At 48.5% G+C, this 15,864-nt stretch overlaps 1 protein-coding gene across 2 annotated transcripts in view; it reads left to right on the plus strand.

Moving 5' to 3' along the window:
* Positions 1 to 5,780: 5,780 nt before the first annotated feature.
* The window catches only part of LOC140906235 (sphingomyelin phosphodiesterase 5), a 33,201-nt gene continuing 23,117 nt past the window's right edge, over positions 5,781 to 15,864 (plus strand). The window contains exon 1 of one of the 2 annotated variants that reach the window (XM_073329801.2): positions 5,781 to 5,932. The gene's annotated coding sequence lies outside the window, so the exon portion shown is untranslated. Of the gene's footprint in view, positions 5,933 to 10,414; positions 10,785 to 15,864 lie in introns of those variants that run through there. The other variant, XM_073329800.2, reaches the window with a different exon arrangement.

A 15,864-nucleotide genomic window follows, 5' to 3' on the forward strand; every position in this document is an offset into this window, starting at 1 on the left:
CACTGTAACCCCTAGGTCCTTCTCTGCAGAACTGCTGCCGAGCCATTCGGTCCCTAGTCTGTAGCGGTGCATGGGATTCTTCTATCCTAAGTGCAGGACTCTGCACTTGTCCTTGTTGAACTTCATCAGATTTCTTTTGGCCCAATCCTCTAATTTGTCTAGGTCCCTCTGTATCCTATCCCTACCCTCCAGCGTATCTACCACTCCTCCCAGTTTAGTGTCATCTGCAAACTTGCTGAGGGTGCAATCCATACCATCCTCCAGATCATTAATGAAGATATTGAACAAAACCGGCCCCAGGACCGACCCTTGGGGCACTCCACTTGATACCGACTGCCAACTAGACATGGAGCCATTGATCACTACCCGTTGAGCCCGACAATCTAGCCAGCTTTCTACCACCTTATAGTCCATTCATCCAGCCCATACTTCCTTAACTTGCTGACAAGAATACTGGGGGAGATCGTGTCAAAAGCTTTGCTAAAGTCAAGGAACAACACATCCACTGCTTTCCCCTCATCCACAGAGCCAGTTATCTTGTCATAGAAGGCAATTAGATTAGTCAGGCATGACTTGCCCTTGGTGAATCCATGCTGACTGTTCCTGATCACTTTCCTCTCCTTGAAGTGCTTTAGAATTGATTCCTTGAGGACCTGCTCCATGATTTTTCCAGGGACTGAGGTGAGGCTGACTGGCCTGTAGTTCCCAGGATCCTCCTTCCTCCCTTTTTTAAAGATGGGCACTACATTAGCCTTTTTCCAGTCATCCGGGACTTCCCCAGATCGCCATGAGTTTTCAAAGATAATGGCCAATGGCTCTGCAATCACATCTGCCAACTCCTTTAGCACTCTCGGATGCAACGCATCCGGCCCCATGGACTTGTGCTCATCCAGCTTTTCTAAATAGTCCCGAACCACTTCTTTCTCCACAGAGGGCTGGTCACCTCCTCCCCATGCTGTGCTGCCCAGTGCAGTAGTCTGGGAGCTGACCTTGTTCATGAAGACAGAGGCAAAAAAAGCATTGAGAACATTAGCTTTTTCCATATCCTCTGTCACTAGGTTGCCTCCCTCATTCAGTAAGGGGCCCACGCTTTCCTTGGCTTTCTTCTTATTGCCAACATACCTGAAGAAACCCTTCTTGTTACTTTTAACATCTCTTGCTAGCTGCAACTCCAGGTGTGATTTGGCCTTCCTGATTTCACTCCTGCATGACCGAGCAATATTTTTATACTCTTCCCTGGTCATTTGTCCAATCTTCCACTTCTTGTAAGCTGCTTTTTTTGTGTTTAAGATCAGCAAGGATTTCACTGTTAATCCAAGCTGGTCACCTGCCATATTTACTATTCTTTCCACACATTGGGATGGTTTGTCCCTGTAACCTCAGTAAGGATTCTTTAAAATGCAGCCAGCTCTCCTGGACTTCCTTCCCCTTCATGTTATTCTCCCAGGGGATCCTGCCCATCAGTTCCCGGAGGGAGTCAAAATCTGCTTTTCTGAAGTCCAGGGTCCGTATTCTGCTGCTCTCCTTTCTTCCTTGTGTTAGGATCCCAAACTCGACCATCTCATGGTCACTGCCTCCCACCTTCCCATCCGCTTTTGCTTCTCCTACTAATTCTTCCCGGTTTGTGAGCAGCAGGTCAAGAAGAGCTCCGCCCCTAGTTGGTTCCTCCAGCAATTGCACCAGGAAATTGTCCCCTACACTTTCCAAAAACTTCCTGGATTGTCTGTGCACCGCTGTATTGCTCTCCCAGCAGATATCCGGGTGATTGAAGTCTCCCATGAGAACCAGGGCCTGTGATCTAGTAACTTCCGTGAGTTGCCGGAAGAAAGCCTCATCCACCTCAACCCCCTGGTGTGGTGGTCTATAGCAGACTCCCACCACAACATCACCCTTGTTCCTCACGCTTCTAAACTTAATCCAGAGACTCTCAGGTTTTTCTGCAGTTTCATACCGGAGCTCTGAGCAGTCATACTGCTCCCTTACATACAGTGCAACTCCCCCCTTCCAACCCTCTTTTCTGCCCTGCCTGTTCTTCCTGAACAGTTTATATCCATCCATGACAGTGCTCCAGTCATGTGAGTTATCCCACCAAGTCTCTGTTATTCCAATCACATCATAATTCCCTGACTGTGCCAGGACTTCCAGTTATCCCTGCTTGTTTCCCAGGCTTCTTGCATTTGTATATAGGCACTTGAGATAACCCGCTGATCGCCCCTCATTCTCAGTATGAATCATAGAATCATAGAATCATAGAATATCAGGGTTGGAAGGGACCCCAGAAAGTCATCTAGTCCAACCCCCTGCTCAAAAGCAGGACCCATCCCCAATTAAATCATCCCAGCCAGGGCTTTGTCAAGCCTGACCTTAAAAACTTCTAAGGAAGGAGATTCCACCACCTCCCTAGGTAACGCATTCCAGTGTTTCACCACCCTCTTAGTGAAAAAGTTTTTCCTAATATCCAACTTAAACCTCCCCCACTGCAACTTGAGACCATTACTCCTTGTTCTGTCCTCTTCCACCACTGAGAATAGTCTAGAACCATCCTCTCTGGAACCACCTCTCAGGTAGTTGAAAGCAGCTATCAAATCCCCCCTCATTCTTCTCTTCTGCAGACTAAACAATCCCAGTTCCCTCAGCCTCTCCTCATAAGTCATGTGTTCCAGACCCCTAATCATTTTTGTTGCCCTTCGCTGGACTCTTTCCAATTTATCCACATCCTTCTTGTAGTGTGGGGCCCAAAACTGGACACAGTACTCCAGATGAGGCCTCACCAATGTCGAATAGAGGGGGACGATCACGTCCCTCGATCTGCTCGCTATGCCCCTACTTATACATCCCAAAATGCCATTGGCCTTCTTGGCAACAAGGGCACACTGCTGACTCCTATCCAGCTTCTCGTCCACTGTCACCCCTAGGTCCTTTTCTGCAGAACTGCTGCCTAGCCATTCGGTCCCTAGTCTGTAGCTGTGCATTGGGTTCTTCCGTCCTAAGTGCAGGACCCTGCACTTATCCTTATTGAACCTCATCAGATTTATTTTGGCCCAATCCTCCAATTTGTCTAGGTCCCTCTGTATCCTATCCCTGCCCTCCAGCGTATCTACCACTCCTCCCAGTTTAGTATCATCCGCAAATTTGCTGAGAGTGCAATCCACACCATCCTCCTGATCATTTATGAAGATATTGAACAAAGCCGGCCCCAGGACCGACTCCTGGGGCACTCCACTTGACACCGGCTGCCAACTAGACATGGAGCCATTGATCACTAACCGTTGAGCCCGACAATCTAGCCAACTTTCTACCCACCTTATAGTGCGTTCATCCAGCCCGTACTTCTTTAACTTGCTGACAAGAATACTGTGGGAGACCGTGTCAAAAGCTTTGCTAAAGTCAAGATACAATACATCCACTGCTTTCCCTTCATCCACAGAACCAGTAATCTCATCATAGAAGGCGATTAGATTAGTCAGGCATGACCTTTCCTTGGTGAATCCATGCTGACTGTTCCTGATCACTTTCCTCTCATGTAAGTGCTTCAGTAGGAGCCCTCCCCTCACAGACGTTCCTGCCTGTGCTTCCTCCCGGTATCCCGCTTCCCCACCTACCTCAGGGCTTTTGTCTCCTTCCCCCAGTGAACCTAGTTTAAAGCCCCCCTCACTAGGTTAGCCAGCCTGCTCACAAAGATGCTCTTCCCTCTCTTCGTTAGGTGGAGCCCGTCTCTGCCTAGCACTCCTTCATGTAACACCATCCCATGGTCAAAGAATCCAAAGCCTTCTCTCCAACACCACCTGCGTAGCCATTCGTTGACTTCCACAATTCGACGGTCCCTGCCCCGGCCTTTTCCTTCCACGGGGAGGATGGACGAGAACACCACTTGTGCCTCAAACTCCTTTATCCTCCTTCCCAGAGCCACGTAGTCTGCAGTGATCCACTCAAGGTCATTCTTGGCAGTATCATTGGTGCCCTCATGGAGAAGCAGGAAGGGGTAGCGATCCGAGGGCTTGATGAGTCTTGGCAGTCTCTCTGTCACATCGTGAATCCTAGCTCCTGGCAAGGAGCAGACTTCTCGGTTTTCCTGGTCGGGGCGGCAGATAGATGACTCAGTCCCTCTGAGGAGAGAGTCTCCGACCACCACCACCCGCCTCCTTCTCTTGGGAGCGGTGGTCGTGGAACCCCCATCCCTAGGACAGTGGATCTCATGCCTTCCAATCGGTGGAGTCTCCTTCTGCTCCCTTCCCTCAGATGTATCATCTGGGCCACTCTCCGCATTCGTACCTGTGGAGAGAACATAAAAACGGTTGCTTACCTATATCTGCCCTGCTGGTACATGGACACTCCCCTTTCTTCTTCTGGAGGTCACATGCTGCCAAACTTCGTCACCATCCTCCTGTCCCCGCTGCGCAGCCTGCTCTGAATCTTCAGAACATTGTGCCCGTAGAAGCATATCCTGACGTCTGTCCAGAAAATCTTCAGTTTCTCTTATGCAACGCAGGGTCGATACCTGTTGTTCCAGACCTTGAACCTTCTCTTCCAATATGGAGACCAGCTTGCACTTCGTACAGACAAAGTCGCTTCTGTCCTGTGGAAGAAAGACAAACATGGCACATCCAGTGCAGGTCACAACAGCTGAAAACCCCCCATCCATATTACCTTTCTTCTACGAGCTGCCTCAGGAGTTGTAGTAATTACACTGAGAAGCCGGCCAGATGTAAGCCTCAGTGGGCTCTCCCCAGGGAAACTCCCTCTGTTAGCCGCTCTGCTGGTCTCTGCTCTGCTGGTTCACAGCTGACTGGCTTTTTTATGCAGTCAGGCCCACGCAAGGCTCACCTGGAACAAAGCGCTCCCAAGTCACACTTTTCAAACCACCAATCAAGCACATGGTCAAACTGTCCCCACAACAAACATTGCGGTTCTTGCAATTTTGGGATTTTTTACCAGTCTCATGAAAACAACTGGTGACTTTTTCCTTATCCAGAATGGCCGCCCTCTCCCATTGCTGTCCATGGGGCTGACACCGGCAAGGTGGATGCCATTTCCCTGTGCTCCCTTGGCAAGGGGAAGGGAGGTGCCCTTAACAAAGATAGCTGCCTCCTCCCACCGTGTGCAGTAAGGCTGAAGCCACCATCACGGGCAAAATGGTGCCACTCCATGGATTGGGGGCTGGAGAGGGCACGGGGCTGTGAGGAGCAGCAGAGACCCTGGGAAAGGGGGCTGGGAGAGTAGGCACCAGATTTAGGGGCTGCAGAGGAATCCGGTGTGTCGGGGCAGGACAGGATGGAGCAGGGGAAGGCAGGACAGGAATGGTGGAGAGGGGAGAAGTTCCCGACTCCATTTAGTGTCTCCAGTTTCCCTTTTGACTAATCAGGAGTCACTTCACTATGGAGAAATGGTGCGTCCCGTACCATGGGACGTAGCAGGGGAGCTCTCTGGGCTGAGCACGCTCCGTAGTACAAATGACACACGATGAGGCATGGCCCGTAGTGAAAGGCCTGGAGCACGAGCCGCAGGGGAGAAGCAATAATCATTCTGAAGGAAGAAACCAGCACAAGAGAGCAAGTCCCGCATGAGCTAATGCAGAGTCTGTGCAGGAAGGGGTGACCCAGAGGCCAAGCAGCCTCAGCCCAACTGGCTGGAGCCAACTCAGGACGGCTTGCACAGCTAACCAAGATGAAGGCAAGTGTCTTCGTGAGCATGCTCGGTAGAGGTTAAAAATAGCATTATAAAAGGAAGTTCCAATAGGACAGTATAAAAGGCAGACAATCAACAAGCAGTTAAACAGTCAGGAGCCAGCAAGACGAGCTGCTGGAAAAGCAAGAAGCGACGCTGCAAGGGTAGCCCAGCGAGAGACGATGCTGAGCAGGAGCTAGCCAGGCTGCAAGAGTCGCAGAAACAAGCAGCAGTGACAGTAGCCAAAGCACCGGAATCAACAGATGGTGTAAGCTTGTTCCCCTGAACTAGGGCAGAAGCATAGAGTGTGTGTGTGGGGGGGGGGGATGTGTGTGTGAAATGTGATTTTCCTACTTAAAACAAAGTATTTCTGAGAATTGGTGTCAATGATCTGTCACAGACTGATTCCCCGGGGAAGAGCACATCACTTAGAATCATTTAAACTGTACGCTACTGTCATTTTAAATGCTCTTTAATTTACGATAAGGGATTTGTGTCTAATTCATGCTTTTAGATGCTTTTACATACTGTGGTATGTAACCTCTTGTTTAAATCAGCCTCGTACCAGACGAGTGGAGAATAGCTAATGTGACGTTGTGACAAAGTGGGAGGTTTTTCCTTTATGTTTTGCATGAATACTGTCCTTTCCCCTGTGTATTACACAAATGCCTAGGTGGTGGGACAAGGGTGTGTGATTTTTGCAGAGACCCTAGTGGGCAGGTGTGGCTGGCTGCCTGCGCATAGATAATGACTGGACACTCTGTAACCTGGCAACTGATGGCCCAGGACCCTCTACCAGGAGCCAGCCAGCTGCAACAAGTTGGAACAAGGAGAGAGGTGGAGGCCAGATGACCTGATTCCCCGGGAAAGAGACAATGGATGGAGAAGGGGCAATGGGTGTGTCGGAGGCTGGGCAGTCATCGGCTGGGGGACTGAAGAGGGGAGAGCCCAGGGTTCGGGGCTCAGGATCCCCCATCCCAGGAGGGACTTTGCTGAATGTTCCTGCTTTCTGTGCTAACAAGCTCTGTTCTACACTTTGCTCCTGGTGACTAATAAAACTTCTGTGTTACACGCTGGCTAAGAGTCACTGCTGACTGCAGAGTAGGGAGCAGGGCGCTTTGGGGGAGTGGAAGGCTTCCCCAGGTGTCCCATCCGGGGGGACTCACTGCAGGGAGTTCATGGAGCGAACAGGGAGCTGAACGCTCTGAGGTCAGACCCAGGAAGCTCTGAAGCCGAGGAGGCTTCTTGTCCTGATGAAAGTGTGCCCAGAGGGGAGATGCTGCCCCAGAGTCCTGCCTGCCTTCATTCAGAGCAGCTCCAGAGCACCCAGCCTGCGACTCCGTGGCAGATGTCAAATTTTTAAAAAAGTCTCCAGAACCGATCCCAGCAATTACAGGCTGGTAAGCCTGACTTCAGTACCGGACAAATTGGTTGAAACTATAGTAAAGAGCAGAATTATCAGACACACAGATGAACATGATTTGTTGGGGAAGAGTCAACATGGCTTCTGTAAAGGGAAATCCTGCCTCACCAATCTACTAGAATTCTTTGAGGAGGTCAACAAGCATGTGGACGAGGGTGATCCAGTGGATATAGTGTACTTGGCCTTTGAGAAAGCCTTTGACAATGTCCCTCACCAAAGGCTCTTAAGCAAAGTAAGCAGTCATGGGATAAGGGGGAAGGTCCTCTCATGGATCAGCAGCTGGTTAAAAGACAGGAGACAAAGGGTGGAAATAAATGGTCAGTTTTCAGAATGGAGAGAGGTAAATAGTGGTGTCCCCCAGGGGTCTGTACTGGGATCAGTCCTATTCAGCATATTCATAAATGATCTGGAAAAAGGGGTAAACACTGAGGTGGCAAAATTTGAAGATGATACAAAACTACTCAAGATAGTTAAGTCCAAAGCAAACTATGAAGGGCTACAAAAGGATCTCACAAAACTGGGTGACTGGGCAACCAAATGGCAGATGAAATTCAATGTTGATAAATGCAAAGTAATGCACACTGGAAAACATAATCCCAACTATACATATACAATGACGGGGTCTAAATTAGCTGTTACCACTCAAGAAAGATCTTGGAGTCATTGTGGAGAGTTCTCTGAAAACATCCACTCACTGTGCAGCCGCAGCCAAAAAACGAACAGAAAGTTGGGAATCATTAAGAAAGGGATAGAGAGTAAGACAGAAAATATCCTATTGCCTCTGTATAAATCCATGGTACGTCCACACCTTGAATACTGCGTGCGGATGTAGCCACCCCATTTCAAAAAAGATCTATTGGAATTGGAAAAGTTTCAGAAAAGGGCAACAAAAATTATTCGGGGTCTGGAACAGCTGCCATATGAGGAGAGATTAATAAGAGTGGGACTTTTCAGCATGGAAAAGCGACGACTAAGGGGGGATATGATAGAGGTCTATAAAATCATGACAGGTGTGGAGCAAGTAAATAAGGAAGTGTGATTTACCCTTTCACATAACACAAGAGTGAGGGGTCACCCAGTAAAAGTAACAGGCAGCAGGGTTAACACACACAAAAGGAAGTATTTTTTCACACAACACACAGTCAACCTGTGGAATTGTTTGCCAGCGGATGTTGTGAAGGCCAAGACGCTCATAGGGTTCAAGAAGGAACTAGATAAGTTCCTGGAGGATACGTCCATCAATGGCTGTTAGCCAGGATGGACAGGGATGGTGTCCCTAGCCTCTGTTTTCCAGAAGCTGGGAATGGGCGATGGGATGGATCACTTGACGATTCCCTGTTCTGTTCATTCCCTCTGGGGCCCCTGGCATTGGCCGCTGTCGGCAGACAGGATGCTGGCTAGGTGGACCTTTGGTCCTTGAAACAGTGATGGCAGGATGGGGGGAGAGGAGGGGAGTGGAGGGAGATCTGGAGCAGTGGGGGCAGTATGGGGGATGGGGACGGACAGGGGGTCCAGAGCGGGATGGGTAGGGGGCCCAGAGCAGTGGGGGGCCTGGAGCAGTGGGGCAGGGCAGGGGGAGGGACGGGAGGGGCCCAGAGTAGTGGGGGCAGGATGGAGGGGAGGAGAGGGACGGGGGGCCCAGACCAGTGGGGCTGGGCAGAAAGGGGGAGGTGCTGCCCAGTCTCAGGCCGGGGGCAGCGGATGTCAGGGAACATTGCTTCTTGCCAAAGGCCAGCCCAGCCCCACGGCAGCTGTTCTGTGGGGCTGGCACTGAGGGGAGCCGTCAAGGCACGTTACCATTCTGTGCCGTGTGTGCGACTCGTCCACCCGGTGCCCTGAGGGCCGTGGCCAGGGCCACGGTGCTGCGTCGGGAGGTCGGCGGGTCCCAGCCTGACTCTTATCACAGGACTAAGCGGGAGGGGAAGGCTGGCCAGTGCTGGAAGACAGCCAGCAGTTCCCTGGGCTCCGGGCTGGGAGAGGGTAAGTGGAGGAGCCAGCAGGCCGGGGGGAGAGAGGGGCATGGTGGTGGGCATTAGCAGTTGGCATTTCAACTGAACTTCTCCCCCTGGCTGACAGAGGAGTGGAAAAGGCGAAAGCTGGATGAAAAGACCGGACTGGAGGGTTTCTGGATCTCAGGATTTTGGGAGTCTGTCTCATGACTTTGAATCTCTGACGGGGTCCCGCTTGCAGAGATCCCCGGGGTTGGCTTTTCTTAAGAGCGACATGGAATCAGATTGGTGGATCGAGGATAATCAATGGGGCACAGTAACACCAGGGTACAGAATGTCTCAGAAGGACAGAACAGGTCGTTCAGGTCGGGGAGTGGCACTATATGTGAAAGAAAGCGTAGAATCAAATGAAGTAAAAATAGTAAATGAATCAAACTGTGCCATAGAACCTCTATGGATAGAAATTCCATGCTCGAATAATCAGAATATAGCAGTAGGGATATATTACCGACCACCTGACCAGGTTGGTGAGAGTGACTGTGAAATGCTCAGGGAGATTAAAGAGGCTATAAAAATAAAATGCTCCATAATAATAATGGGGGATTTCAACTATCCCCACGTTGACTGGGTACATGTCACCTCAGGACAGGGTGCAGAGATAAAGTTTCTTCGCACCTTAGATGACTGCTTCTTGGAGCAGCCAGTCCTGGAACCCACCAGAGGAGAGGCCATTCTTGAGTCAGTCCTCAGTGGAGCACAGGATCAGGTCCAAGGGGTGAATATAGCTGACCCGCTTGGTAATAGTGAGCATAATATAATTAAATTTAACATCCCTGTGGTGAGGGGAACACCACAGTGGCCCAACATTGTAGGATTTAATTTCAGAAAGGGGAACTATGCAAAAATGGGGAGGTTAGTTAAACAGAAATTAAAAGGTAGAGCACCCAAAGTGAAATCCCTGCAAGCTGCATGGAAACTTTTCAAAGACAACATAATGGAGGCTCATCTTAAATGTATACCCCAAATTAAAAAACACAGTAAGAGAAACAAAAACGTGCCACCGTGGCTAAAAAACAAAATAAAGGAAGTGGTTAGAGGCAAAAAGTCATCTGTAAAAAAGTGGAAGTTAAATCCTAGTGAGGAAAATAGAAAGGCACACAAACTCTGGCAAGTGAAGTGTAAAAACAGAATTGGGAAGGCTGAAAAAGAATTCGAAGAACAGTTAGCCAAAGACTCAAAGAGTAACAGCAGAAAATTTTAAGAAAATTAGAAGCAGGAAGCCTGCTAAACAACCAGTGGGGCCACTGGACGATCGAGATGCTAAAGGAGCACTCAGGGAAGATTAAGCAATTGCAGAGAAAGTAAATGAATCTTTGCATGGCTGAGGGTGTGAGGGAGATTCCCAAACCTGAACCATTCCTTTTAGGTGATAAATCTGAGGAACTGTCCCCGATTGAGGTGTCATTAAAGGAGATTGTGGAACGAATTACTAATCTAAACAGGAATAAGTCACCAGGACCAGATGGGATTCACCCAAGAGTTCTGGAGGAACTCAAATGTGAAATTGCAGGACTGTTAACTGCCGTTAGCAGTTGCAACCGATCGTTTCAATCCGCTTCTGCACCAGCTGACTGGAGCAACCTAGGAAGGTAGCGAGACCTGAGCCAGGAGAGATCAACTCTGAAGGTACAGGCAGCAGCAGCAAGTTTAGCAAACTGAGAAAGCATCTAAAGGAAAAATCTTAACTGGTATGTACAAATATTTGAGAAAGAAGGGTCTACTTTTAGGTATGAGTGTGGCGTGTGGTTCCGTGGGTCAAAGCCGTCGGGAACCTGCACAGTTGAGAACCGCGCCCCTGGTTTTTATCCTGGCTCTGAGAGGGGTGTGGGGATAGTTACATGCTCTTGTAAAATCCGAATTTGTTCCCCAGTGTCCGTTGCGTTTGTGTGCGTGCCAGACGGATGGCGGGAGTGCCCTTTTTGGCTGCAATTGACTGTTTTTGGGCAACTCCATGTGTTAATGCATCAATTCTAGACATTAACCTACTGAATTTCGGATTTTTACTTTTAAATTCTTTTTCATTCACTCCCCTGCGATTGAGTCGCAGTGTCTGTTTTCTAATGTGCTTTGTGAACTGTTTCATTTTTTCCTTTATTTGATTTACCAATTCAGTGAAAGTGTTGTGTGCCACTTTTTTCATCTGTGCACTTACTAGTCCCGTTCTGCCAGGCACCAGTCTCGGTCCCGGGTTGGGTTTCACCAGAACCTGGATTTTACCATAAGGTAGTGGTTGCACTAGTGGACCCTGTTTCATCTTTTAATTTTGTTAGGGTCACCTTTTTCCACTTCTGTCCCCATTCCTCAGGCACAGGGGAGCTACCTGAAGCCTGCTCTTTACCACCAATACTTAGAACAGGGGACGAGACACGTATTTTTTGGTGGTTTCTTGTAGCTGTTTCCAAGGTTTTATTCGGTTCCTGTGCCGGTTGTCTCTGGGCTGCTTGCCGCCCTGCGAGGGAGGTGGGAGCATTCTAGGGCTGTGTAGCTTCTTTTGATTTTTTTAGCTTTCTTTGTTACTGTTACTTGCTCCACCAATTTTGTGGCATGTTGTTTTAACCATTTAACAGCCATGGTTATAGTTTGCAATATTTTACATTTTAAGGCTACAATCTCTGCCCTAACCTTACGAATTTCATTACGTGTTTCTTCCCCATTATATTTTTTAAACGTTGTGGGGATTTGCAGGGAGGGGTTAAGGGGGTTCCCTAGCTCATGGTTTTCTGTCGTGTTAGAGTGTGATTCCTACAGCAGACAGCTCGCTTACTTACCAGATCAGCGGTTGGGGTCACCAATGTTGTCAGACGCCACCGGTGCAGTGCTCTGCTCTGTCCAGTGTTGATAACAGTCGGCTGCGTGCGTGTTCCCTCTGTGTGCTGCCCCGGCTCTGCGCAGAAGGCTGACACAGCAGACCCCGAGAGAAGCCCCAATGACCACAGACTCTGATAAGGTACGAAGGCACCTGGCCCGGTTTATTGTCAAACGAAACACAGTCTCTAGCTCCCCGGATCAGATGTCTACTGTTCTGCTAGTAACATATGTGCTCCCTGAGAATGGACCGGCTCAGTCAGCGGCGGGACACTCCACTGCCCCCTAGGCCGGACAGAGACACCGCCCCAGGGATGCATCTTATACACAGGTGCAAACACGCCACCCATCACTCCTGCCATACTGAGGTGCAGCCCCTCTACGTAACAAGGTACAACCCCCTACGCAGTAAGGTACAACCCCTCTACGTAACAAGGTGCCGCCTCTCACCTTGTACATGTTGGTTTGAACAAAACAACCCCATCCATCATATTGTCCTTCTGACCCTGTCTTTAGGAGGGGTCGCCTGTTCCTTGTTATCTCTGGGGAATGTGTTCATACCAGGATGTTCTGATATCTAGTGTCCAGGACCTTTCAGGTATGTATCTTTCTGCAGCATCACCCCTTTCTTTGCCAGCTTCTGTGAGCCGGGCCTGCCTCTGGCTCACAGCTTAACTTTGCTTTATGTCAGCAAAGTCTTGACCATTACTTTAGCTCAGGCCTCAGGCCTCATCCCGGGGCTCTGATACCAAGGGTTTATGTTTCAGGGCCTCATCTTACTACAAGGAGTACTGCGGAAAGGGATCTGGGGGTCATAGTGGATCACAAGCTAAATATGAGTCAACAGTGTAACGCTATTGCAAAAAAAGCGAACATCATACTGGGCTGTATTAGCAGGAGTGTTGTAAGCATGACAGGAGAAGTAATTCTTCAGCTCTACTCCACGCTAATTAGGCCTCAACTGGAGGATTGTGTCCAGTTCTGGGCGCCACATTTCAGAAAAGATGTGGACAAATTGGAGAAAGTCCAGAGAAGAGCGACAAAAATGATGAAAGGTCTAGAAAACATGACCTATGAGGAAAGATTGAAAAAATGGGGATTCTTTAGGCTGCAGAAGAGAAGACTGAGGGGGACATGACATAGTTTTCAAGTATATAAAAGGTTGTTAAAAGGAGGAGGGAGAAAAATTGTTTTCCTTAACCTGTGAGGCTAGGACAAGAAGCAATGGGCTTAAATTGCAGCAAGGGAGGTTTAGGTTGGACATTAGGAAAAACTTCCTAACTGTCAGGGTGGATAAGCTCTGGAATAAATTGCCCAGGGAGGTTGTGGAGTCTCCGTCCTTGGGGATGTTTAAGAGCAGGTTGGACAAACCCGTGTCAGGGATGGGCTAGAGAATACTTAGTCCTGCCACGAGTGCAGGGGACTGACTAGACAACCTCTCGAGTCCCTGCCAGTCCTACGGTTCTATTTACAATATTCACACCAGCCCCGCTATCCAATAGGGCATCTTTGGGGCCATTATCTCCCACAATGGAGAGTTGTCCTAGGCCTCCCATTTGAATCCCACCTTACTCTAGTTACCGTCCCCCACGCCTCAGGACCCATTTCCAGGGGAGAGACTGGTCATAGAATCATAGAAGATCAGGGTTGGAAGGGACCTCAGGAGGTCATCTAGTCCAACCCCCTGCTCAAAGCAGGACCAATCCCCAACTAAATCATCCCAGCCAGGGCTTTGTCAAGCCTGACCTTAAAAACTTCTAAGGAAGGAGATTCTACCACCTCCCTAGGTAACCCATTCCAGTGTTTCACCACCCTCCTGGTGAAAATGTTTTTCCGAATATCCAACCTAAACCTCCCCCACTGCAACTTGAGACCATTACTCCTTCTTCTGTCATCTGCTACCACTGAGAATAGTCTAGAGCCATCCTCTTTGGAACCCCCTTTCAGGTAGTTGAATGCAGCTATCAAATCCCCCCTCATTCTTCTCTTCCGCAGATTAAACATCCCCAGTTCCCTCAGCCTCTCCTCATAAGTCATGTGTTCCAGTCCCCTAATCATTTTTGTTGCCCTCCGCTGACTCTTTCCAATTTTTCCACATCTTTCTTGTAGTGTGGGGCCCAAAACTGGACACAGTACTCCAGATGAGGCCTCACCAATGTCAAATAGAGGGGAACGATCACATCCCTCGATCTGCGGGCAATGCCCCTGCTTATACATCCCAAAATGCCATTGGCCTTCTTGGCAACAAGGGCACACTGTTGACTCATATCCAGCTTCTCGTCCACTGTAACCCCTAGGTCCTTTTCCGCCGAACTGCTGCCGAGCCATTCGGTCCCTAGTCTGTAGTGGTGCATTGGATTCTTCCATCCTAAGTGCAGGACTCTGCACTTGTCCTTGTTGAACCTCATCAGATTTCTTTTGGCCCAATCCTCCAATTTGTCTAGGTCCCTCTGTATCCTATCCCTACCCTCCAGCGTATCTACCTCACCTCCCAGTTTAGTGTCATCTGAAAACTTGTTGAGGGTGCAATCCATACCATCCTCCAGATCATTAATGAAGATATTGAACAAAACCGGCCCCAGGACTGACCCCTGGGGCACTGCACTTGATACCGGCTGCCAACTAGACATGGAGCCATTGATCACTACCCGTTGAGCCCGACAATCTAGCCAGCTTTCTACCCACCTTATAGTCCATTCATCCAGCCCATACTTCTTTCACTTGCTGGCAAGAATACTGTGGGAGACTGTGTCAAAAGCTTTGCTAAAGTCAAGGAACAACATGTCCACTGCTTTCCCTTCATCCACAGAGACAGTTATCTCGTCATAGAAGGCAATTAGATTAGTCAGGCATGACTTGCCCTTGGTGAATCCATGCTGACTGTTCCTGATCACTTTCCTCTCATGTAAGTGCTGCAGAATTGATTCCTTGAGGACATGCTCCATGATTTTTCCAGGGACTGAGGTGAGGCTGACTGGCCTGTTGTTCCCAGGATCCTCCTTCTTCCCTTTTTTAAAGATGGGCACTACATTAGCCTTTTTCCAGTCATCCGGGACTTCCCCGGTTCGCCATGAGTTTTCAAAGATAATGGCCAATGGCTCTGCAATCACAGCCGCCAACTCCTTTAGCACTCTCGGATGCAGCTGCTGCCTGTACCTTCAGAGTTGATCTCTCCTGGCTCAGGTCTCGCTACCTTCCTAGGTTGCTCTTCTCCCCCCTCCCCCCACCTCTCCTCACTTTGGCTCTCTCTTTGTTTTAAAAGTTAAAAGTTATCGTTTTTATAGAAACCTCCAAAAAATAAATCAATTAAAAACAGAACAAAACAAGAAACAAAAAGAAAACAAGAAAAACTTTACTTTATAAAAATCCAGTAAATTAATTATTTTAACCTTCAGGAATACAACAACTAAAATTATTCCTAACTTTCTTGAAGATATGGTTGCCAAGCAACAAAAATGCACACTCTGTTTCTAGTTCTAACCACTCACTAATATTTAAAACATGAGCTTTTCTTATTTCCATAGAGCAACATTTTAAAATAATGTTAAATATAAAGTAATGCAAAATGCCTTGAGTTACTAAATTAATACAACAAATTTTGCAAATAATTATATGAATGTTATCATTTTTTATTAAAAGTTTTAAATAACAAGGTAATAACTTCCCTATTTAAATGTTTAACCCTTTTGTTTATTTTGTATTTTTGTTTGCCTTATTATATATAGTTATAAATAGAATTCTGGAGCCATTTGTTTTTCATTGTAAGTTAGTCCTGTGTGTCGTGTATGTTGTTGTCACGGAGTGTGCGGGAGTCAGGACCCTGCACCCCCACTTCCTGCGATTCCCCGTGACTCTCAGCCAGCCAGTAGAACAGAAGGTTTATTAGAGACGACAGGAGCACAGTCCAGACAGAGCTTGTAGGTGCAAACAGGACCCTCAGTCAGGTCCCTCTGGGGGCAGGGA

This window comes from Lepidochelys kempii, chromosome 2 (genome assembly GCF_965140285.1).
Source record: "Lepidochelys kempii isolate rLepKem1 chromosome 2, rLepKem1.hap1, whole genome shotgun sequence".
NCBI lineage: Eukaryota > Metazoa > Chordata > Testudines > Cheloniidae > Lepidochelys > Lepidochelys kempii.